This window comes from Phyllostomus discolor, chromosome 11 (assembly GCF_004126475.2).
Source record: "Phyllostomus discolor isolate MPI-MPIP mPhyDis1 chromosome 11, mPhyDis1.pri.v3, whole genome shotgun sequence".
NCBI lineage: Eukaryota > Metazoa > Chordata > Mammalia > Chiroptera > Phyllostomidae > Phyllostomus > Phyllostomus discolor.
In genome coordinates this window covers 88,308,101-88,332,935 of record NC_040913.2, presented here as the reverse complement: position 1 = coordinate 88,332,935, position 24,835 = coordinate 88,308,101, and positions in this window count along the sequence as shown.

Here is a 24,835-nt window from a genome sequence, read left to right as displayed (position 1 = left end):
ATTTGTAAAAGTAGTATCGGCTCAGTCCATCTGGTCCTTCACTAAAACACCATTTGCATTATTAACCAACGGAAATCTCATGAGACTTTACAATTTTCCTTATCTGAAGAATTATTTATTTGCTGATCAGGCTCATGCTTTTAAACTCCTAGCACTGCTCAATGGTAATGAACTCTAAATTCTTGAATAATATCTCAGCTTAATATTCCTCTACCTAATGAATGGTCAAAGTGACGTTATTCTAAAGACAGTGGAGAAATGCTTTTAAACAACGCTGCCCCCGTCTCTGGGAACATGGAAGGGTGCACTTCTGCGGTGCAGAGCAAACGCAACCATGTTTAACAACAGGCCACCCCACAGTGGGAACGGCTTTCCAGCCTGGTTTTTGTCAGGCCAACAGCTGTTCCATCAGTCAATTAGTGACCGGGGACAAAATGTATTTTTTAAATCAATTAGCAGACTCTCCAACTGAATAAAGATCCCTGGGTAGGCTTTTCACAAAAAGAGAAGAAAAAATACAACCGAGAGCGAGGAGTGAATAAAGCTAAGGAGATCATAAATTCTTGGAAGTACAGTTCTAAACCCTGAGAAAGACACACAGGGCTTAGCAGGTCATACCGGGCCCTTGGCAGGGCTCCAGTAACTCATTCCGGGCAGACAGGGAAAATTAGGTACATGTTTTCTCAGGGGCTTGTCTGTATTTTCAGTATATGTGTCCAGTATATATATATGCAAAGTGTATATGCTATATATAAAAACTAGCATATACACATATATGCGTTCATATGTATAGTGTGTATATGCATTCAGAGAATGAGAGTCCCCATTATTTCTTATCGGCTAGTTTTACTGACAGCCTTCCCTGCACCATTGTTTCAGCCTCCGTTCCACACTCAGCAATGGAAGTAGGGCGTGGGCCATCATCCCAAGAAGGACATGGAGAATAGTCACTTATTATCTTCCATAACGGCATTCATAATTTTAGCGTTAGGCATCCTTTCTGTGTCGTGTGAAGAAATAACAACAATTTATTTAAACTTTCTTCTTAGACTCCTATCTACGAATCCCCTTGTCCTACTTCTAAATTAGCGCTCTTACCCTAAATCCAGTTTTCTTGGTGTGCTAGTTTGAGTATATTAGATGCTTTCACAATACTGAGTTATAAAACTGTGATTTCCCCGTGTGTAATGCATTTAGTATTCAGATATATGCAGTGAAGGCTCTCACTGAGCATCTATCAGTTGTCCAAGTTTCTGAAAAAACGTAATTCCTACTCAGTAAAAGAAAGACTTGAGCCCCGTCTCGCAGCCCACATGCATTCACTGAAAAGTACCGCTCACCAGGTGGAGAAAAGCCGCTGAAAACTCAGTAGACCTTGCAAAGCAAGTTCAAATAACCAGTCAGGAAAAGCATGCAGGCATGCTTCAGAGACATTGCGGGTTCGGTTCCAGACACCACAATAAAGCTGGTGTCACAATAAAGCCATTGGTCATCTTTTTGCTGGTGGAGGGTCTTCCCTTCGATTGGTCAGAAACACAGCACCTGTGAAGAAGCATCATCATAAAACAAGGCGCACCTGTGCTTAGGCCCGAAGCAATGCCGTACCTGCAGCTAGTTGGCAGGGTGGAAGACCAGAGCGGATGCCGAGGCTTCCTGCCTGTCAGTCATCACTAGGGGGATCCCCCAGCCTAGGGCTGCGGTTGCCCAGGTCACAGAAGCTGCAGCAAGATGTAGGCAGCCCTAGGCAGGGGGACCTAAGGAAAAGAGCTGAGATTTCTGCCCCCTAGGAGCTGAGAGGAGAAGCCTGCACGCTTGGTGCTCAGACCGTGGGGTCAACGAGTGCCATGTAGCTAGACCAGCAAAGGGCAGGGTGCCTGGCGCTGGCACCTCCAAGGGGCAGGGGAGGAAGCTGGAGGCCGGAGCCTCGGCTCCCTTCTTCTACGGGGTGTGGGAGGGGAGGATGCTAACAGGATCTATGGACAGAAAGTTTGTTTTTCCTTCCTGCTACCTACTATTTGCAGAACCTTACAGAAAGCCAAGTGCAAGGGAGTGTGGGAGTGTGGTTTGCAGACTCCCAGACTTAGCATCACAAAGCACAGAAAAATGAACCTGAGGCCTGGAGACGGAAGGTCAATTACCAGCATGCACCTGTGCCTGAGATAACTTGCCCAGGCTTGGGTTGGTTCTTTAAAAGGCAGGCCATAGTAGGTCCACAGTTCCGCACCAGTCATCTGGCCTGGCAGCTGGTAGGGTTAAACAGATTACTGCATTTTCGAGGAGGCACACGAACGTGAGGAATAAGCTGGCGTTTGAGACTGTGATACTTTTTCTGCCCTGCAACCCCCAGAGGGTGGAAATGCAAACTTCAGTCAGTACAAAATACTAATATCATTCACCACAACTCAGGGATCAAGTAGAAACTTTCTGGTCTATATAAAAATTCTCAAGTGTGTAGGGCACGCCAAGGTTTGGCTGATGGCAGGCAAAACTCAAAGTGTCTAAAGTGTTCCCCGGTTCCTCCATGCCTACCTATGACCCCCCACTGGGCCTCCAGGGTCTCTGCCAAAGCAGGCCAACGTCCCAGTGACCTCTCACCCCCTCCTTACCCTGACCTCTTCATGCCACTCTGTGGGTTTGGGAAGTCAGGTTCTCTGAAAACAATTCACTCCCACGTGAGAACAACCGCTTACGCTCCGTAGCCATTTCGAAGGTACCTGGATCTTAAAGGATGATCATGATCTCCTTTAGTGTTCGAGTTTTAGAAAGGAGGCCGACTTTGAGAGCAACAGGATCTTACCTCGGATGTATCAGGCAAGCGAGGAGGCTGCCTGGAGTTCTGAGATCGGAAGTGCATTAAAAGCTCTGAGCAGGGAAGATGGCAGCAGCCATGGTGAGTTTCCAGTTGCTGTAAATCCACCTGTAAAAGCGGATGAGACAGCAAAGCCAGGAATCCCGGGAAAGCGCTGACCACGAAGCTGGATGCACAGTTCCCCACATGAGGCTGGCCACCAGCAGGTGGGCGTGGCCGCGTCTGTGTGGGGCGGGGCAGAGGGGACCGCAGGCAGCATCTGAAGGCCCTGAGGACACGAGCCAGCTTGCTCCCACTGGAAACCAGAGTGCACCCGTGGAAGGGCGGCTGGGACTGGGAGGGTTTGCCCAGTCCGGTACCAAGTGAGTGCAAGGGCCTCGCAGAGGCTGGGGGGGGGGGGGGGGGGGGGGGAGGGGTTGCGGCCGTGTAGCTGCTCGCGACGCTCAGCAAGGACCCCCTGGGCCCTTCTCCAGCGCAGGAGCCTCCCAGGGCCACGCTACCGACTGGCACAGGGCCCACTGTCCCACCAGGGATGCATGCGTGATCCAATTTCTTTTCCAATCAGGGGAAAACAGTACACTTTGGGGCCCTAGATGGTTAATATATTCATCTTAATGTCAGTACAATTGCAAAAATTTTTTTACATCTTCAATAGAAGAAGGGACACTCCAAGTCCTAGAAGCCACAGAAGCGGGGCCTGGAACCCCGGGCCCACGACGGAGCAGGAAGAGCTGCGTCATCAGGGAGCAGGATGCGGGCAACAGAGACGAAGGCCCGGGAATCTCCAGACCGAAGGCAGGAGGGCAGCAGAGCCGGCCAGGGGAGTCTCGGAAAGCAAGCCACCGCGCGTGTGAATGCTGCCGCAAAGCAACAGAGCAGGGCGCTCTGTGGCATTAGGAGAGCTGCCCTCATTCTCCAAGTTCAGGGGGACTCGTCTCCCAGGGAAATGAGCAGCATAAGCCCCAAGGTCAAACCCCGCCCAGCGGTATGATGAGGAAAGAAGAGCCGGACCCACGGAGCAGCAGCGCCCCAGCAGACGGTGAAGGCACCCCAGGGAGACGCGTCCTTGCAAACGATCCAACGGTGTCTGTGATTTCAAACCAAGCCGAAGGATGTTAAGAAAATAATGCAGAGCGTGAAAGGGCAGCATGGATCGGAATTAGGAGATCCCCCTCATGAGGTGACGGACTTCAGGAAAGAATTGTAACATAAGGTCAAGATCATGTTGGTAATGGAGACTAAACCAGAAGGAACGCCGAGGCTCATAAACACAGTAGGTGATGTGTTTCTGTTTCAAGAGAAATAGAAAAAAAAAGGAATTTTTAAACTTCAAAAAATCAACAACAACAAAAAAAACAGACAAAAGGGATTCCAGAGAAAACAATCAATATTGAAGGAAAGACAAGGAAGTCAGACAGTGGTTAAGGGGATTTTCTGGAGAAGAAAACCCAAACAAGAAAACGGAATTAATACTAAAAGTGATAACTCAGGAAAACACCCCTGAAAGAGTGATTTGAAACCACCTGTTGAGGCGCCCACTGCACCCCAGGGTTACGGGGTGACCAGCATCAGATGTAGTTCAGTAAAGCAACTGGACTGTACGTGTAAGGAAAAAAGTCCTTTGAGCATTTTAGCAAACAAACAAACAAACAAAAAAACCCATTGTTTAAAAGGAAAAGAAAGAGTATCACCAGACTTTTCAACAGCAATGCTTTATGCCAGGAGAAAGGAGAGTAACATATTTAAAATATTCAGAGAAAGAAGTGTGAGCCGAGAAGCTGAAGTCTAGTAAAACTGCCTTTCGAGTGTAGAGGGAACGGTTAAACTGTTACCCACGTGCGAGAACCAGAGAACATGGTTCCCGCGAGCCCTTCCTGGAGAGTCTGGTGGAGAGAATGAGCTTCTGCCTGCAGATACATTAACTTAAGGGCCGGCGGTGAGCATTAAATATGCACTTACCTGTAGGAGTAAGAGGAAGTGGGGGCTAAAAGGCAGAGAGTATATCAGGGGATGTTCTGTGCTGTGACAGCGTAGATACAATACCATGGCTATTAGGAAATGAGGGGGGACACCTCCCAAAATCTGAAGTTTGCGTAATCATGTTGGTGGTGCTATCTGTATTTCTACTTTGAAACTTCTATGTGTGTGATGAGATTAAAAATAGATAATGCAATGGTGGGATTATTCTAATTCTATTATTTCCTGTGTCCTTAACAATTGACATTCAAACTATAAAAAAAAGAGGAATACGGTATAATTGAAAGGCAGCTATGAAAGAAGGAAGAGAGATTGATTTAATAGAGAAAATGAATAGAGAAATTAAGTAGAAGTTTGACATTTCAATTAAAATATAAATAGGGATTTATGAGACATTTTATTATTAAATATATGTATATATGTATGCATATATACATATGTGTGTGTGTGCGTGTATATATATATATATATATATATATATATGAGGGGGACACCAAAAACTAGAATTTAGTTATAAAAAAATTGTGTATTTATTCCTACATGTTTAAGCGTCAGTCACCTTCAAAGTGCTCTCCATTGGATGCAACACACCTGTGGAGACTCGTTTTCTGCTGCTCAAAATGGTGTTTGAACTCATCGATTTTGATGTCTTTCAGTGCTTGTGCCTCTTTTTTTCCCCCTCCCACACTGGCAAACTATTTCCCTGTGAGGACTTTTCTCATCGGGGAACAAACAAAACATTGCTCGGGGTGAGACTGGGTGACTAGGGAGGGTGGGGCACGGGGGTCGTGCCTTTTTTCGTCAAAACCTGCTTGGCAAATGCATTGAAAGAGTGTTCCAAAAAGTCACTAAAGGTGAACACAGCCTCTCACCGCAGCGCCAGCTGGTGCACTGATGCAGACTGGCTCCTAGAACACTCACCTAGCGGGGGAGCCTGGACTACAAGGGGCTCAGCCTCCAGAAAATTAATTCTGGGTTTTTCGTGCCTGCCCCTTATATTTCTGAGTTCTGTGTATTTAATAGAACTAGAAACGATGATCAGGCTAGTAGCAATGAGTGTCTTTTAGCAGCTGGTGGCCTTGAATATGGTTTCTCACTAAAAGAAAATAGGATTTGGGGGAGAAATGGCTAATTCCAAGCCTGGAGCAGAAAATATACAAGATGAACGTGGAGCATCTTACAGTGTAGTAGGAGGTAGCAAAGAAGCTATTAAAGACCACGAAGATCAAGTCAAAAGGATTCAAGGACCAACAAAGAGGCTCCACCGGCCACATACTAGGCAAATCGAACTTCAGCGATGATACCATTGCAATAGACTTAAACCTATGTAATATGTTAAAACTCTAGAGTTCTTTTACATACCCTATTATATATATTTTTAAAGCAAGTATTGGTTATCTTCAGAAGATAAGGAATTAATTCATTAACTTGAAAAACAACCAAGGGAAAGAATCCACTGAGAAGCCAATTAGTAGGTGAAGAGAAGTGCCTGATTTACCAGTACTCCAACTAATCAGAGAGAAGGAAATGACAGAACCAGAATACCACTCTTTCTGCAGCCTTCATGAATGAGCATCCACGGGCATTTAGTATTGACGGCTGCTAAGATCACAAAAAAATGGAGAACCAGACATTGTGTGCCTCATAGAGTCTTGCCAAAAACCATTATGGAAATGATGACGAAAGGAGAGGGAACACTCAAGTCTATAAAGACAGCTGTAGTCCTGCCAAAGGGATCAAGCCTGGGTCTGCTCCAGTCTCTGGATTCAGCTGCCAACTTGCAGAAAACGAAAAAAGCAGAGGAACGTGCTGAATGGCACCAGGAGTATCAAGTCAGCAAACTGCAGGCTGGGAAACTGTACAGGCTGAGCAGCCCCAGCTCTTTAATAAAATGTAAGACGTTGAAAGGGATCTAGGTGATCTCTATGAATTCAAAGAGACTTAAAGGACATCAAGTTTGTCAATGGGCAAAATGAAGCTACAACGTCTAGGAATATATGTTAAGGTGATAGAGCTATAAAAGAAAAATGCAGGGAAGAAATAAAACTCAGGATAAGCATTCCTTATAGCAGGGGAGAGGGGTTAGGATTCAAACAGCTCACATGCAAGGGCTTCTAGCAGGCTGACAGAGTTGTTTTTTGACCTGGGTGGCATTCACCAAGTAATAATTTTACTGAGTCATGCATTTGATTTGCATCTTTTCTATGTCTCGGTTTTACTTTACAATGAAAACATTTTAAAGCTAAAAAAGCCCTCGGGCATCTTTCCATTTTACTGCTGCATCTCCTCTTCCAAAAACAACCCCTTTGTCTCGTGGTCCACAGCTCCACCTCTGCTCTGCCTCCCGAGGCTCCGTCCTCCGACGCGTTTCCTCTTTCTTCCTTGTCGTATTAGATGATGAATGAGTATTAGTCATGGCCATAGACCAGACACGGTGGCTTGAACACTTGACTGGTTCACAGACCCTGCCTGAGACCAACAACCTGCAATTCCTATACCCAGGTCATCACGCTTTGCTGCGTGGGTCTCTGGTACCCTACCCCCAGTTGATAGAACTAAAGATCTATAATTTCATTCATTTACTTACAAGCTCCTAAGAGCACATATTCTAGCCATGAGCAGCGTACACTAAGGTGTTCCCCTCCCGGGCCCACCTTGCCAGGTGGCCCTGTGGGAGCGCGCTGAGCATCATCGCTGTTGTCACTGCTCACACTCACTGAGTGTTCACCACGTGCCGAGTACTGAGCCACCCGCTGTAACACCACTGCATCTTGGTTGAGCCTGTCACTAACCCACAGAGTTAGGTGTAACTGTATCTTCATTTTACATTTAAAAGAAATGAAGCCCAAGAAGTGTGAATAACTTGCTTTAGTTCATTCAACAGCCAGTAAGGGCTGGAATATGGAATCCAAAAGCAAGTAGTTCAACTTCCCAGCTCAAGACCCTAAAGATGGGCACTGGTTCAACCACTAAAAGTCCCCTCTGTGTGAAGACATGAATATGAATTAGAGAAGGATCTAGAGCAAGGACAGGCAAGCAAGCAACAGCCCTCAGGCCATGTCCAGACACACCATCTATTTTTATGTGGCCCGCAAGCTAAGAATAATTTTTACATTCTTAAATGGTTAAAAATATATAAGAAGGGGAGCATTTTGAGGTGTCTTAAACTCACATGAAATGCTCATTTCAGCATCCATAAATAAAGTTTTATTGGAACACAGCCACCCGCATCTGTGTACCTGCCGGAGGCGGCTGCTTTCGTGCTACAATGGCGGAGCTGAATATTTCCAACAGAGACCTGAGGGCCCACAGTGCTTAAACTACCTCGCGCCTATCCTTGAAGAGAGGAAGGGCTCTGGGCTTCTGGGCTAGAGGACTAACGGCTAATTTAAAGAGAGCTCGGAGGAGCAGGTAGCCATTGGAAGCCCGAAGGCAAAGGAACCCTAACGCAAACAGGGAGCTCCGAGCTAAGAGGAGAACAGAGACAGGGCATGTGGTACAGGACAGCGAAGAGGCAGCCAGCGCAGTTGAGTCACCAGACCTTTAGAGGCGCCGCACGCAACACGTCTCACACTCATCCCGTGAGACTTGTCCCCCAGGGGTTAGCTGCGGCAGGCTGTTAGTTCTGCCTTCCTCCTTCATGTCCCCACACAATAAACTCCAGGTCAACGGGCGATGAGTTAAACACAACTCTTTCTGGAAACTCGAGCATTCACAACTCAGCTTTAATTCTCTTCTCTGACCCCCGCGCCCCTGGCACGGGCCACCGTGGCCACCCACCACACCATCTGATTGAGTTCACGATTGCAGGGCTCGGTGAAACGCTGGCACATTCTCTGAAATGTGAGGATCATAACCCATCTCTTTTTTCCATTCCAATGCACCCACCCGAGAAGAGATCTTTTCATTTCAACTGAAATTATCAAAACGCCCGTCCACTGCCTCCCGTGTCTCCCCTACTCAGAATCTTCAAAGGCTCCCCCCGCTGCTTGCAGAGCAAAGCCCAAACTCCCAGCCCTTCTCCATAGCGTCTCACGCTCTACCATCTGCCCTGAGCTCAGCCCTGCAGACCTTTCTTTCGGGGACCAGATATCAAAATAGTTAAAACCGCCGTGGTAGGAGGCCAGCAGCTGGGGTCCAGTTCACAGGCCTTCCCTGATAAACCGCAGCCAAACGGGAGCCCAGAGTCAGCACCGGGGCCTGAGCCTGGACCGAGGCTGAACGTCTCTTCAGGCCCAGCCACCCTGGTGTCACCCTATGTACTCAGGAACAATCTCCGCCACTGACAGGGACATAGGAACTGAAGTGACTGCCCCTCAGTGCAGGGGAACACGAGGGCGTGGGCTGCAGAGCAGACTTTGACCCTGCGGCTAACAGGAGCGTGGGGGGCTCCGGCAGTTCCTTTACAAAGTGGAAGAGCACTAGCCTGTGGTGCCCTGGAGTGGCACAGGCGGTCGTGACCCCAGCAGTCAGGCTACCGTGCATTGGGGTTATCCTTCCCTGCGTCCTCACAAGATTGGAAACTCCAGAAGAATGATGCGATTGATCTGCTAGACTTGTTCTGTTGATCCATAAATCAATCAATTACTAGCAGTGAGTTGGACACCAAGCTTGAGAATTCAGAATTCGGGGTGTCCCATCTAATAGGATGGCTGAAACTCAAAATGCTCTTTAGGATTTTAATCTCATTTTAGCAAATGATATAGAAGAGCTCTTTCCCAAGAAGCCCTCACGTTGGACTAAAATTGTTTCAGAATCCCATGTGCGGGGGTAGATTCTGGGGTCCACCCGCACTCTGTCCTACTGTCCACAGCCTGAGACCCACTAGGAGGAGCGGTGAGCACAGGCCAGGGTGGCAGATGCCCCAGGTTGGTCCCGCACCGCCTCTCAGAATCTGACCCGAACCAGTTTCTTAGCCTCTTTAATCTTCAGCCTCCTTATCTGTGGACTGGGATCATGGTTGTGCTTATCTCCTGAGCTCTGTGGAAGGATTAAATGACACAAAGTACATCAAGTGCAGAGGAGCGTATCTGGCACTCAGTAAATGCTCAATAAATGTTCCCTGTCCTCCCCTCTGGGTTATCTTCTGCCCCGGGAAAGCCTATTAGGACTAGCGATTTAAGGAGACAGTGTTCAGGGGAATTGGCTTTAGGAAACAGTGTGGCCGTTTTTGTTCTTTCAGTTAAAACTACGGGATGTCCAAAATAAGTGTCCTTTTTACAAGTCTAAAAATGGGCCCTCTTCAAAAAAAAAAAGGAAATGTTTCATGAGAGGTGTAAGGCAAACATACAATTATATTCAACTAATGTTTACAACATCTACGTATAAATGTATGGTGATCTGTGCAGCTTGTAAGAAGCAAGCGCATAGTCTAAATAGCGCCTGGATGTGTGAATGCGCCTCATAAGTTTATGCTGGAGAAGGAAGACACAAATGCAGGTGGGACACACTCTTAACGTTGCCCAAGGCATTGGGGAAATATTTTAAATACTAAAATCTGGTAAGAATAAAGGCAGAAATCACATTTTCTTTTATTTTGCCTATACATCTTCATAATTGATTGAAAAATAGGAAACTTTACATTTATCTGAGAGTGTTAGGGGTTTTTTTGTTTAAAGATTTTATTTATTTATTTTTAGAGAGGGGAAAGGGAGGTGTGTGGTTGCCTCTCATGTGGCCCCCACTGGGGACCTGGCCCGCAACCCAGGCATGTGCCCTGACTGGGAATCGAACCTGCAATACTTTGGTTCGCAGCCCGCGCTCAATCCACTGAGCTACACCAGCCAGGGCTTGAGAGTGTTAGCTTTGAATTCAATCATGTGCCCCAATAAGGATATTTCTTAACTCAAATTTTTAAATGGCAATGAGAGCTAGAGTAGAGGGGAATCCGTGAACACACAACTCGTGCCTCATGTGCACTAGGAGACACAACCCCGTTCGGCAAGACCTGCCACTCGAAGCTACCCGTCCCTCGTCACATTCCCACAGTTGTCCCATTTTCCGCCGACAGCAAAGCCGAAGGAAAGCCATCTTCAATCAACTTTAGCAAAATTCCCCTTTTGAAATCAGAGCCTGGCTGTGCAGACTCCTTTTAAACCCTTACGGCGGCACCGTTATCGTCGCGGTTATAAAAACACTGAGTGACAAATAATACTCGCTGTCCAAATGTCCCCTTTCAAGTTTTCCATAATGCCACTCACAACATTCAGACGCACCCTGCCTCTCACAGACCGACGAAGCTGTGCCAACCGCCGTGATTGTATCGGGCGCGCTTTGCATCTGCAGACTCTGAGCTCCGCCTTCTTCCCCAGGTGCGTCCAGGTGTGTGGGTGTAAGTCACAGCTCTTCTTCAGGCAGGCCACAGGAGGAGACAATGTCACTGCTTCTGTTTGGCCCCCACCGGGGCTTGTGCCGGTGAGGCGCTGATATTTAAAAGCCCTGGGGGTTGGGGCCTGGTGTGTACACTCTGCAGGTTTCGATGGCGCACATCCGCCCACCGTGACCGTGTTGCTCTGCCACATGGTGCCACTGACCTTGAGCTTGGGAAGAGAAACGCAAGCCCAGCTCAGCACTGGATCAGACCCAGATTCTTCCCTGAACTAGTGTGTCCCGGTGGGAGCGTGAGTCAGGCTGGAGAACCAGAAAGCCACGTGAGCTCAGGGGCTGATGATCCAGGATGAGCCCTTGAAACGGGGTCCTTTGGGGACTCCCATCACCCCACTTTGTAGGTCACTGCTTTCCTGGAACCCGGAGAGTGACCATCACCCTTTTCTGTGAAAAGCCAGACAACCAAGGAAAAAAACCTTCACTGGACCCTCCCTAACAGATCACCCGAAGTCACCACTTTTATCTCTTCTTTTACACCTGGGCTCATTCCCCAAACATACACGTGACTCTGAACATGGACCAGGTGAAGATGCTGAGATTACTTCCCCTTAGGACTCTGTGCCACAGTGTTGGTAGCAGGTCAGCGCAATTTCTGCCAAGATGATTCTCTCAGGAGACCTTCAGAGAACATAAGGGTCACCTGGAAAACTTGTCAATAATGCGGCTTCCCACCCCACCCGACCCCGTTTCTGATTCATTGGGGTTGAGCGGCACGGGGAATTGCACGTTAAGTAAATCCAGCAGGGAGTCTGACACTGGAGGCTGAGTCTGGGCTCGCTGGGAAGGCTCTTGGGGCACGAAGAAGTTTAGAGGCAACCACCCACACAAGACCGCCCTCGCTTTGGACACCAAGTGCATGGTCGGTGGGGTTCCCCCAAACCACCACCAGTTCTGATAGTTTCCTAGAAGGACTCACAGAACTCACTGAAAATGGTTACACTCACGGTTGTGGTTTGTCACAGGGAAAGGATACAGATTAAAATCGGCCAAGGGAGGAAGTGCTGAGGGCAGAGGCTGGGGACCTGCAAAGCCCAGAGCTCCATGGTCCTCACCCTGTGGCGTCAGAAGGCATTACCTTAGCAGTGTCATGTGACAATACACAGGGGCTGTTGTCAACTAAGGAGGGTCACCCTAGCCTCACCCAGTGTTCTGAGTTTTTACTGGGGCTCCATTGTATAGGTATGACTGATTGATTGATTGATTGACTGCCCACAGGACTGATTTCGGTGCCTCAGTCTCTGGACCCAAAGCTCTCTCCCTAAATCACAGGTCACTATCTGGTTAGCCCGGGGCAAACACAGATTACCTCCCGGCAAAGGCCAACCTTCCCCAGGTTACCTAGAGCAAGGTAACCCTCCTTATGGCAAACCCACCATTGGCAGAACACTCCCAAAAGGTAGCTTTCACTGCACCTTAGTTAGGGGTCCGATTTCTGCCTTTAGAAAAGGCACCCTGGCCGCCAAAACAAACCTCCTGCAACTGAGCCTTTGCTCGAGGTGGAGGAGAGGTTTGCTGACATTTTCTGTCTCCTGTGCCACGCCAGTCCAGGAGTCAAGAATCTAAAATAGGCCTTTTAGGGTTTACAGGATTCTTCAGTAAAAAATATCAAATTACCAGATTCAAATTGAAGCTTGACACATAATAAGCGCTACGGAAAAATTCACTAGTATGAGCATGAGCTATGGAAAATGGCCAGAACGGGCCTACTACCTGCAGAAATAACCCAGAACCACCATGCGGCTCACGGGGCACCGAGGGTGAGCATTCATGGCAGCTGGGGAGAACAGGAAGAAGCGTGTGGGGGCGGGGGGTGGAGGCTCCTACGAGACAGTTGCAAAGATGAAGCGGAGATGTGAGGTCGAACAGGGATTCTGACCACCCTCCTCAGCTCACCGCAGACTCTCCTTCCCCGTCTCCTAGTGGCGGTGGTCTGAAATATATGCCACTCCCCAGACTTTCCCTTATTCAACTCCGAACAGTCAATAGTGGCATTGCCCCTTTGGAGTAGCACAGCTTGTTCCAGCGAAGGATCGATCCGGCCACGAAGGCTTCAAAGTCACAGCCTTTTCAAGGAGGGCAGGCACTTGAAAAGATTTTCCTTTTTTCCTGTTAATGACATTTTCTGAGTGAGTGGAAGAAAATCTGATAGGAAGTTCCTTGATTTACTGAGGAGGCTTAGAGTTTGTCCTTATGGTGCTTAACTTCAAGAGACAGGCTCAGCCGGAGCCACTGTATAACGCAAAGGTTTATTTCCAAAGAGTTTCACAGCCCTTGGAATATTGAAATTGTTACTTTACCCATTTTTTTGATAGGTAAGTGAAATGCGATAAAATGCTTAGCATTTTCAAGGAGCACCAATCAAGGTTCTTAAAGTCACTTTAAATTTGTTTTGACATGTTCTGCACTTTATCACGGAGAAGCACCTCATTTATGGTGCCAGGGAAACGAGTGATGAGTTTTATGCCCTGGGTTAACCCCTGAGAGGGCTTCCGTCTCCATTTGCACCTGCCCGCTCCCAGCCCAGCTTGCAGCATCAGCAGCTGCCGGCCTGCACGGGCCTCCCGCCCCTGCCCAGAGCCCTCAGCCTTCTGTCTCTGGCTCTTAGCCGCGGGCTCACAGCGGAACACTTGTATTCCGCCGCAAACGATCTAAGGTTGTGGCCGTTCACATTTGGATCTATAAGACGTCTAGATTATAAAGTTCCGACAGTAAGGCTTCAATAGGAGAATGTTAAATAGATGGGCTTGTTTTCTTTGTTTCATGGAAGATCTTAGGCCAAGGCAACGGAATCAGGCTCGCTCTTTCCTCTCTATGAAATAAAAAGGTAGAATACGAAGATGGGAGATGGTCTTCTTGCAACTGATCCAAACAAGCTGATTCACAAGATAATGCAGTTCACTGGTTCTACAAAAACGCATCCAATGTTCATGTCACTCTGGGCATTTTGCTCCGTCCTGGGCATGTGAGGTGAATAGGATGTATTCTTTCCCTTCCAAGAGCTCATGGGCTACTATGGGGAAGGCGGGGTGGGCCCTGGAAACAAATGCGTTGGACAACGTCCACACGAAATGGGCTACAGCGAGAGCAAAGGAAGTGCCCACTGGTGACTGCTCACAGGCTCCAAAGGCGGTCTGCGAGGCTGCGTCTTTATGTGTCCTTTATGACGCCACTCAGAGCCTTGCATTATGAATTGTTTTAACTGAGGAATATTCTCATTTTGTTTTTATATTAGCATGGTAACTGGAGAATTCATCATCAAAAAAGCATATTAGGGATCCTATTAACTCAATGTCTTATACCTAAAGTAATATATTGTCTACTAATGTTTCTAAATCATTAGCATGCCAATTATACTTCTTTAGAATCAGTAGTTAATTTGCATAACCAACATACCCAGTTCCACAAAATACCTATCTAGACAATGCAGTTTTGAAGACTGCACCAACATCTTTATCAGGCTGATACAGATACTGTAATTATGCTCTAATTTATATAGAGTCAGTGAGATTTGGACAAGGTAGGCAAATAGTTCCCAATACTGATGTATTCTCGCCATGACAGAAAGGAAAATATTACACTTAACCCCACACACTATGAAAGCAACCAAATTAATTAAGATGTTGGAAAAAAGAACTGATAAGAAAATCAATGCTTTTTAGCATAAAGACAAGGTGAGGAAGGATACACGATTGCTTCCCGGCTGTTTCTATAGTAACACAGGCCTGAACTGGTCCACATCTGCCTTATGTGTGACTTCAGTCACATAACCTCCAGACCTTGTCACAGAAAGTGTCCTGTGAAATAGACTGATTATTTACAAAGGAAAGTGAATAAAATTAATCAGCTTCTCCCCTAAAATCACATGGGTGGGTGAGGCCTAGAAACCATTGCAATCTCACCTCCAAGGACAGGGTTCAGGACACTGGAGCCTGTGGGACAAGTCCCGCCCGCCCCCTGCTTTTTTTGTGCATCCCACGAGATAAGAAACGGACTTCCCGTTCTTGAACGGTGAGGGGAAAATATTTCGTGACATGTGAAAGGTACATGAAATTCAAACTGCATTGCCCATGAATAAAGTTTTGCCAGAAGACAGCTTATTTATATCCCCTGCCGTGGCCGCGTGCCGCTACGGCAGAGTTGAGTAGTTACTGTAGAGACCTTAAGGCCCGTAAGCTAAAATATTTACTCTCTGGCCTTTTAGAGAAAAGTCGTTTGATCCATTTTCAAGAACCCAGGTATCTGAGCAGCGCTTTTCAGGGCCTGGAGCGCCTGATGCAGAACTGAAGGGCGGGTTTTGCGCCCTGGCCCTGGCAGGACAGCTCACGGTAATGAGAAGCCCTTCCCGTGTGTGACGTCAGTGTGGTGCTGGTGGGCTTCCAGACCCGCAGGGTTCTCGAACGATGGGAACGTACCAAAGAGACACCCAGAGCTCCGGTCCAGTGTAGACTTGGGCTTGTCCAAGAGAATGGGGACCACTCAGGCCACCCAAGCGAGCGCGCGACTCCAAGACCCTCACACCTCGTTTAGAGGAAGGAACTGCGGTTTTGTGAAAATGCACAGTTTCGGGTCCTTGAACCAGCTAAGATACAAAAGTGATACTGTCGGCGCATCGAAAGCTTCCATGTACGTCCTTGTAGGCATTCCCGCTTTCTTTGTGCTCTGAACTAAAACAAGTCAACCAGTGGGGAAATGTAAGTGGCTATGTACAACTTTCCTCATAGCCTCACCAAAAAAAAATTACATAGATTTCTATTAAAAATTTTGGAATAAAAAGAGTCTAGATCCGTAAGTTCCAGTTTTCCTTTTTTAATTAGCATTCTTCCAGAGCCAATTTAGTCTGACAGGTAAGGCGGCATTTAGGGACTTTTATGGTTCCGACACCCCGGCCAGCTTCTCTTCACACGCTCTGTTGTGCTTGGCTCCCCGAAGCAATAAATTGTAACGGCCTCACTCACTGAGGCCTTTTAATTCATGGATCATAGACATGATAAATCACAGGAACTCCTCCGGTGCCTTTTTGTCTAGAATGGCCACATTCTTGAAAGCCAAACACAGCACGCCTTTTGAAAAGGCATCTGCCCTGTTAAATAAGGATGTTGACATTCAAGAGCAGGGAGAGAGTGGTTATGCACTCCTATTTGTGTAATAGGAAGATAATACACTCTGAGACAAGTGTTGACCCCCAAGTGTCCGTGCTTCTGTGCAGAGACAACGGGGGAGCTTTTCCTGACATACCTATGGGGTCCCTCCACCGCCTCCCAAAGCCGGTCTCCCCATTGCAAGGGGGCAGTTGCAAGGGATTCACCCTGTTCCGCTGTGTTCGCCATGTGCCCCACGTTCACCATGTTCTGTAATGCGCACCCACGGTTTTGTGCACGTTACACACGGATTATCATGCCCATTGTTATGCCCATGGTATGTAGTCATGATACCCATGGATAATGTGCATGCTTATTTTCCCTCATAACTTTGGGCAAAAGCACACATTATACAGGGCAACATATGGTACTTTCATCTTTGGATGGAAGAAGTTATTTTTTTTGGTTTTTCCCCCCAGCTTTATTGAGATATGCATGACATACAACATTGTATAATTTTATGGTATATAGCACAATGATTTGGTATATGTATATATTGCAAAATGATTACCACGATAAGATTAGTTAACACACCTATCACTATCACATCATAGTTATCGTGTGTGTGTGTGTGTGTGTGTGTGGTGAGAACATTTAAGATCAACTCTCTTAGCAACTTCCAAGTACACAGTCTATAGCATTGTTATCCATAATCACCATGCTATACATGACACCCTCAGAACCTACCACTGTACCAGTAGAAGTGTGAATGTCTAGATCTCCATCACCCGTTTCCCCTGCCCCACCTCTGGCCACCACCAGCTAACCCTGTTTCTGTGAATTCAGATTTTCTTGTGTTGTGATTCCACATACGATGAGATCATGCAGTATTGGTCTTTCTCCTTCTGATATACTTTACTTAGCATAATGCCCTCAAGGTCCATCTGTGTTTTCACAAGGGGCAAGAGTTTCTTCTTTCATTATGGCTGAATAACAATATTCCATCATAAATATTCTATATGCAGCATTTTCTTTGCCCTTTTATCCACGGGCAGATACTTAGGTTGTTCCGTATCTTGGCTATTGTAAATAATGCAGCGAACATGGGTGTGCAGATAGGTTTCTGAACCGGTGTTTTAGTTTCCTTTAGATGAACACCTAGGGCTTGAGTTGCTAGACCGTATGGTGGTTCTAGTCGTCATTTTCTGAGGCTGCACCACATTCCAGCAGCAGTGCACAGGGTCCCTTTTCCCCACATCATTACTCACCTTCCTTTCTTTCTTCCTTCCTTCTTCCTTCCTTCCTTCCTCTTCCTTCTTTCTTCGCTTTTTCTTTTTCTCTGTTTTTCTTCTCTTTCTTCTTTTCTTCTTTTTCTTTCGTGTTCTTTCTTTCTTCTCTTTCTTCTTCTTTCTTTCTTTTTTCTTATCTTTCTTCCTCTTCTGTACCTTCTCCTTCCCTCCTCTCCTTCTTCCTCCCCTCCTCCCTTTCCCTCCCTTCTTTCCTTCCTTCCTTCCTTCCTTCCTTCCTTCCTTCCCTCCTTCCTTCCTTTTTTCCTTCCTTTCTCTCTCTCTTTCCTTTTACTGACAATAGCCATTCCAACAGGTATGAGATGATATCTCACTGTGGTCTTACTTTGCATTTCCTGGACAATTAGTGATGTTGAACTCCTTTTGATGTACCTGTTGGCGATTTGTATATCATCTTTGGAAGAAATGTGCATTCAGGTCCTTTGCCCACTTTTTAATCATATTACTTTTACTATTAAGTTATATGAGTTCCTTATATACTTGAGCTATTAAACCCTTGCCATATATGTGATTTGCAACAATTTTCTTCCAGTTGTTGGTTCCCTTTCCATTTTGTTGACTGTTTCTTCTGCTGTTCAGAACTTTTAGTTTGATGTTGTCACATTTATTTTTGTTTTTGTTGCTTCTACTTTTGGTGTCCTAGCTAAAAAAATGATTGCCAATATCAATGTAAAAAAGCTTATCCCATATTTGCTTCTGGAAGTTTAGAGTTTAAACTTAAGTCTTTAACCCATTTGAGTTACTTTTTGTGCTTGATGTAGGATAGGGGTTCAGTTTCATTATTTTGCATGTAGATTTCCATTTCCACAACACCATTTATTAAAGAGACTTTCTTTTCTTCATTGACCATTCTTACTTAGCTCCTTTGTTAAATATTAGTTAACCATATATATTCATTTCTGGGATCTCAGTCCTGTTCCATTGGTCTTTGTGTCTATTTCATGCTAATACCATACTATTACAGAATAAACAAGGGGGTCTGGGACGATATACTATTACTGAAAGAAGCCCCCAGGTCCGTTATGTCCGCCGCCAGAGGAAAGACGTCTCTCAATGCCAGAGATTTGTGAAAAGAAAAGGAAACATTTATTTAATGCTATACAAACTTAAAGTAGGGACCTAATGTCTTCACCAAAAATCCTAAAGTCCCTTAAAGCACCCACAAACAGACACAGTCCTTCCTTCCTTTCCCCTCTGCCCAGTCCAGAGTATCGTATCTCCTAAAGCTGCGGGGGTCCCTACTCTGGCAAAGGCACGTGGTCCTCTCTCCCCAGACCACGGGAGTCCCCACTCTGCCAGAACCGAGTGGTTCTCCCTCTCAGGGCCGAGAGAGTCTTCATTCTGCTAAAGCTGTGTGGTTCTCTCTTGCAGGGCTGTGCATGGTTCTCCCCCCTCCAGGGCTGCGCATGGCTTCCCCCCGCCCCCCCCGCCCCAATGGCTGCCGTGTCTCGGTTTAAATCCCAGCGCCAATCTCCCTCTGCAGCCCCGTTTCCGGCTCCTCTCACAATTGGCTCCAGCTGCCAGATTCTGGGCAGGTGTGGCCCTGTGGTGTGGAGCCAATTATCTCCAGGCTCTTCTGGATCTTATTACAGATCCCTATTTGAGGCTCCCCTCTTGGCCGCACCCTGTTACAATACTGTTTTGATACTATACCTTTATAGTATAATTTGAAGTCAGAAACTGTGATCCCTTCAGTTTTGTTCTTTTTTTCTCAAGATTGGTTTAGCTACTCAGTCTTGGATTGTTGTTGTTGTGTGTGCAATTCCCTACAAATTTTAGGATTTTTTTTGTAAAAAATGGCATTGCAGTTTTGATAAATCTTGCATTCAATCTATAGATGGCTTTAGCTAGTACAAATGTTTTAATAATATTCATTCTTTCAATCCATGAACATGGCATATTTTTCATTTTTTGCATCGTGTTCAATTTCTCTCATCAGTGTCATAGTTTTCAATGTACAGAATTTCACCTCCTTTATTACATTTATGCCTAAGTACATTATTGTTTTTGATGCCATTGGGATTGGGATCGTTTCCTTATTTGTTTTCAGACAGTTTGTTGCTAGTATATAGAAATGCAACTGGTATTTGTATATTGATTTTGTATTCTGCAGCTTAACTGAATTGGTTTATTAATTCTAACATATATTTGTTCAATGTAGTCTTTAGGGTTTTCTACGTACAATATCATATCATCTTCAAATAGAGATAGCATTACATCTTCCTTTCTGATCTAGATGCCTTTTACTTCCTTTTATTGGCTGATTTCTCTGGCTAAAACTTTCTGTACTGTGTTGAATAGGAATGGTAAGCATGGTTACCCTTGTTTTGCTCCTGATCTTAGAGAAAACCTTTCAGCCTTTTACCACTGAATAGCGTGTTAACTCTGGGCTTGTCACGTGTGCCTTTTACTATATTGAGGTACATTGCTGCTATACTCAGATTGTTGAGCTTTTTTAAAAATCATGAATAAATACGGAATTTTCTCAAGTGCTTTTATTGCATCTATGGAGATGGTCATATAACTTTAGTTTTTGTTATATTGATGTGATATAAGTGAGTTGTGTATGTTGAGCCATCCCAGGTATATCACCATGGCATATGATCCTTTTAATGGGCTACTGAGTTCAGTTTGCTAGTATTTTGCTGAGGCTTCTGCACCTATATTCTTCAGGGATGTTGGCCTCTGGTTTTCTTTTCTTGTACTCTCCTTATCTACTTTGATATAAGGATAATGCTGGTTTTGTGAAATGGGTTTGGAAGTGATCCCAATGGACGATGTCTTGGGATAACTCATGACATCATAACATCGTAACATCGCGTAATTCATCATGACCTTGAGTTACGATCTAAGTTCTTTTTGCTATAGCAGACATCCTAAGAATGGTGGAATAAGAAAGGAAGGTGTAGGTAATAGTCTGTTGTAAATAGAATCAACATTTAATTCAGCTTATCTCCCAGAGCATATAGACCCCTGGCTGTGCAAAAATAACATTTTCTCACTTCCAAAAGTTTTGTCTATAAAGCTAGAAAAGTTCTATCCATAATATATAATGCCGTATCTCTGTTTACTTCTTCTATTTCTACGTCCCTGAAATTTCTGTACTTTTCTTCTTTCTTCCAAATATTTGACTTCCCGTTGAGAAGACCACTTAGAGAGTTTGAATGCCCTCCCTGGAGGAGCCCCTGTGTCCCGTCTGCCTGAGCAGTTTCTCAGCCACGATGACAGATCGGTTCTTGTTTCTTCCCCTCGTCTTCCAGTGGGGAACAGAGATTTCTGTACTCAATTTTCATCTAATTGTGGTCTTCAGATGAATAAAAGGGAAAAAAAGCAGCAGTAACAGTGTTTTAAAATATTCTGACCCTCTGTAGCAGCATCAAAGTGAATGCTGGTTTATAGGATTTCCCTGGGCTTCCACAAAGAGAGTAATCAATGGCTATTGACTTCCCACATCACAATAGGTGTTAAATTATAGTGTATTTTTCCATGGGTCTGAAAGAATTTTATTTTACTCTTCCTTTATCTTCATGCCTCTTTTCTAGGGGGTAAAACGCAGCCTTCCAGCTCCGGTCCCCATCTTCCTCAGTGTTCAGTAAGTGTCAAATGTAAGAACTGTGTACAAATGCGAGCACATTTGTTTACATGGCCTTTTCATATTTGCATTTATGCTAATCACCATCCCAGAATCTCCACTGAGTGATGTTCTTTAGGATTAGCTGTTAAGACCTTGGAGTTTCAGCTCGTGTTAATTCCTTGTTGGGTAAATGCTGTTCACACTTTAGTAAAAATGGTCAATATTATCGCTAGTTCAGAGAGACCCTTCAACGCTGACGGACGGAATGACGCGTTTGTAAGACCTTGTTAATTCTGTATTTAACAGCGTTACTAAGCACTCGCTTGGCCTCATCTGCAGATTATAAAATGTGTAATGATATCATGCCCATTTTAAAACCTAACTGCCGTTCTGAAGGTGAAGGCACGCTCATGCTGATGTTATAAGGAGCTGGCTTTTAAAATGATTAAATGGTTTGCAAAAAAGTTGGCACCGTTTAGTGAAGGGCAATCAACTGTTTCATCTGGGAGCGACACAGGGTTCTAGGAACAATATTGGGGAAAATCATCCCAGTTTGTTTTCTTTGATGTTGTTAAAGATTTCATTAGTTATCTTAATTTTAGGAGAGGAGTTCATATCATCCTGTGCTGTGCTCCCTTTTCTCTCTTGAGTTCTGTTTTTCTTTTTTAAGGTCATTCCACAATTGAAATGAGTGCACCAAAAATGGAGAAAGAAGCATGCTGGCTTGTAAAAAACTCAGAGAGAGGAGACTGGAGGTCGTGTTTGGGGACTAGGAATAGATTTCCTCCGTCCTCACTCTCTATTACCAGAGATAATTGAGAGGTGACTGGACTTAAATGAATAATGAATGTACAGCAATGCATCTTTTAATACATACATTGAAAGGTTAGCTTACTTTCAAGGTGCTAATATCTTATGATATCTGCATATTCTTAAAATATAAGCCCACCGTGTTAGCTAAGTCAGTCTAAAACAAGCCAAACACAAAATAAGCATTCTAAATAAAATCGTGTGCATGTGTAGGGAAGAGGAGAGAGGAAGGGAAGGGTGGAGAAGAGGATGCATGAGAGTTAAATTTTTGTACTCTGGAAACATCAGGAAGTGATTAACTCTTGCTACTTTTAACCTTTGACGGGGCTTTATCTAAATAACCCATTTCCAAATTTCTTAACCAGAATATCCTGAGCCATACACACAATTTAATCTTTTCCTCATGAAGCAGGACCACAATTATAAATATTACACAATGGCTTCCTTGGAGACACTGAAGGGCATCCAGCTAGCTCCCCTCCACGTTGGGTGTAGTAAGACAGCCGGCTTTTCTTAGTACTTCTGTCTTCAATGTTTGTTTGTTTGTTGACTTGTTTGTTCTTCGGTTAGTGTTCTTCTTTTCAATGCCTATGAGCAGGCTCTCTTATTTTCTGTATCTAAACCACTATACATTTCAAAGGCACATAATCAAGTTTGTTAGAATTATGTACAAAGCAGTGGCTGAGAACTTGAGAAGGCCCTAGGAGTGAAACCCACAGAAGTTAGCCTGAGGACTTGTGCGCATCTATCCAAACCACTTGGTTCCTCCTCCTTCTTGTCTCCCTCTTCCTTTCCTTGTCTTTTCCCTTGACTGCGGTCCGAAATGATGTGACATTGAATTCCATACATAAAGGTATACATCTGGGGCAGGACAGGGGACAGGGAAAGTCTAATGAATTGACACTTCAGATTGCTTACATAATGTATGCATATATTAAATGTGTTCCTTGAAAATAAATATATTTCTGTATACGTGTGTAAACATATATAGTTTATAATTAATGTGCAAATAATATATAGTCTATTAAGTGAAATTTATATGAGAATGTGTTAGTATGTAAACATATATAGTTTATAATTAATGTGCAAATAATATATAGTCTATTAAGTGAAATTTATATGAGAATGTGTTTAGTAGATTCAGAACTATATGGGCACTTACTGGGCTAGTAAGTGTCCCCATTTTACAGGTAACAACAAAGTTTGTAAAAATTAAATTATATATAATAGATATTTACGTGAAATATATGCAATGTATGTGAATGAAATTATGCTGTGTGTGTGTATTCATATACACTTTTTTTTACTTTTAAATAGATATAACAGGAACGAAAATCACAAGCCCCCTGTTCTTCTCTCAAAGGTGGTCATAGTTACTAGTTTTCTTTACATTATCTCCTCATCATTCAAGAGGCAACCATTACCCAATGTCTATTTTAATTGCTTGTTAATTTAAATGCTGTGTGCAGTGCTGGAAATACAAAAAAAAAAATGTATGACTTGGAGCTCCCCACACTTGAAACCTACTAGCAGAAAGTTAAATACATAAAATAATGACTGTTCAGTCATTCATTTAATAATCATTGTGGGGGTGTCCTTTACATATAATAGTTGAAACACTAGCTAGTGCTTATGGGGGTACCTTGATTTTAGACTCTGAGAAATAGACTTTACCAAGCAGGAGAATCAGAGAGCGAGAAAATTCCGGGCTCAGAACCTACTTGATCAACTCTTGATCACATGGTGAAGAGCAGGTTCAGTTTGGTAAGAAACTGCCGAGCAGGCCGCCAGCAGCCAATGAGGGCTCCCGACGCTCCGCATCCTCCTCAGCACTTGGTGCTGCCAGTGCCCTGGATTCGGGGCTTTCTGGAGGCGTGTTTCTCATTGTAATCTGCAGTTCCTTAGTGATGTACGATGCGGAGCGTCTTTTTATATGCTTGCTTGCCATTTGTATATATTCCTTAGGTATCCATTCAGCGTTTTGCCTATTTTTTAACTCTAGTTGTTCATTTCCTTTTCATTTTTGTTGTTTTATTTTTTTTTTATTTTTTCTTTTATTGAATTTATTAGGATGACATTGGTTAACAAAGTTATACAAGTTTAAGACGCAGAATATGACAACACATCATCTGTGTGCTTTATTGTGTGTTCATCACCCCTGGTCAAGTCTCTGTCCATCACCATTTATTTCCCCGACACCCTCCTCCACTCACCCTCTTCCCCACCTTCCCCTGGCAACCACCACACTGTTGTTCATGTTCACGAGTATTTTTTCCTCTTTTTTGCTCCATCCCTCCACCCCCAGTTAACCCCCCCCACACACACACATCTGTCAGTGTGCATTCTATCTATGACTCTGTCTCTGTTTTGCTTGTTTATTTTGTTTGTTAGGTTCCACGTATGAGTGAAATCCTATGGTACTTGTCTTTCTCTGACTGGTTTATTTCACTTAGTATAATGCTCTCCAGGCCCATCCACGCTGTAGCAAAGGGTAAGGTTTCTTTCTTTTCCACAGCCAAGTAGTATTCCATTGTGTAAACACACCACAGCTTTTGTATCCATTCATCTACTGATGGACACTTGGGTTGCTTCCAAATTTTGGCAATTGTAAATAAGGCTGCAGTGAACATTGGGGTGCATATGTTCTTTTGAATTAGTTTTTTATTGTTGAATTATAGGAGTTCTTTGTAGATGGTGGATAGCAGTCTTTCACAAATATTTTCTCCAAGCCTGTGGCTGGACTTATTCTCTTGATGTCTTTTGACAGAGCAGAAGTTTTTAATTTTAATGAAGGCCATCTTATCAATTCTTTCATGGGTTACTTTCCGGAAGAGGTTATTGAGAGTTGGCATAATTTCTTCCTTAAATTTTGGTAGAGTTTCCCAGTGAACCC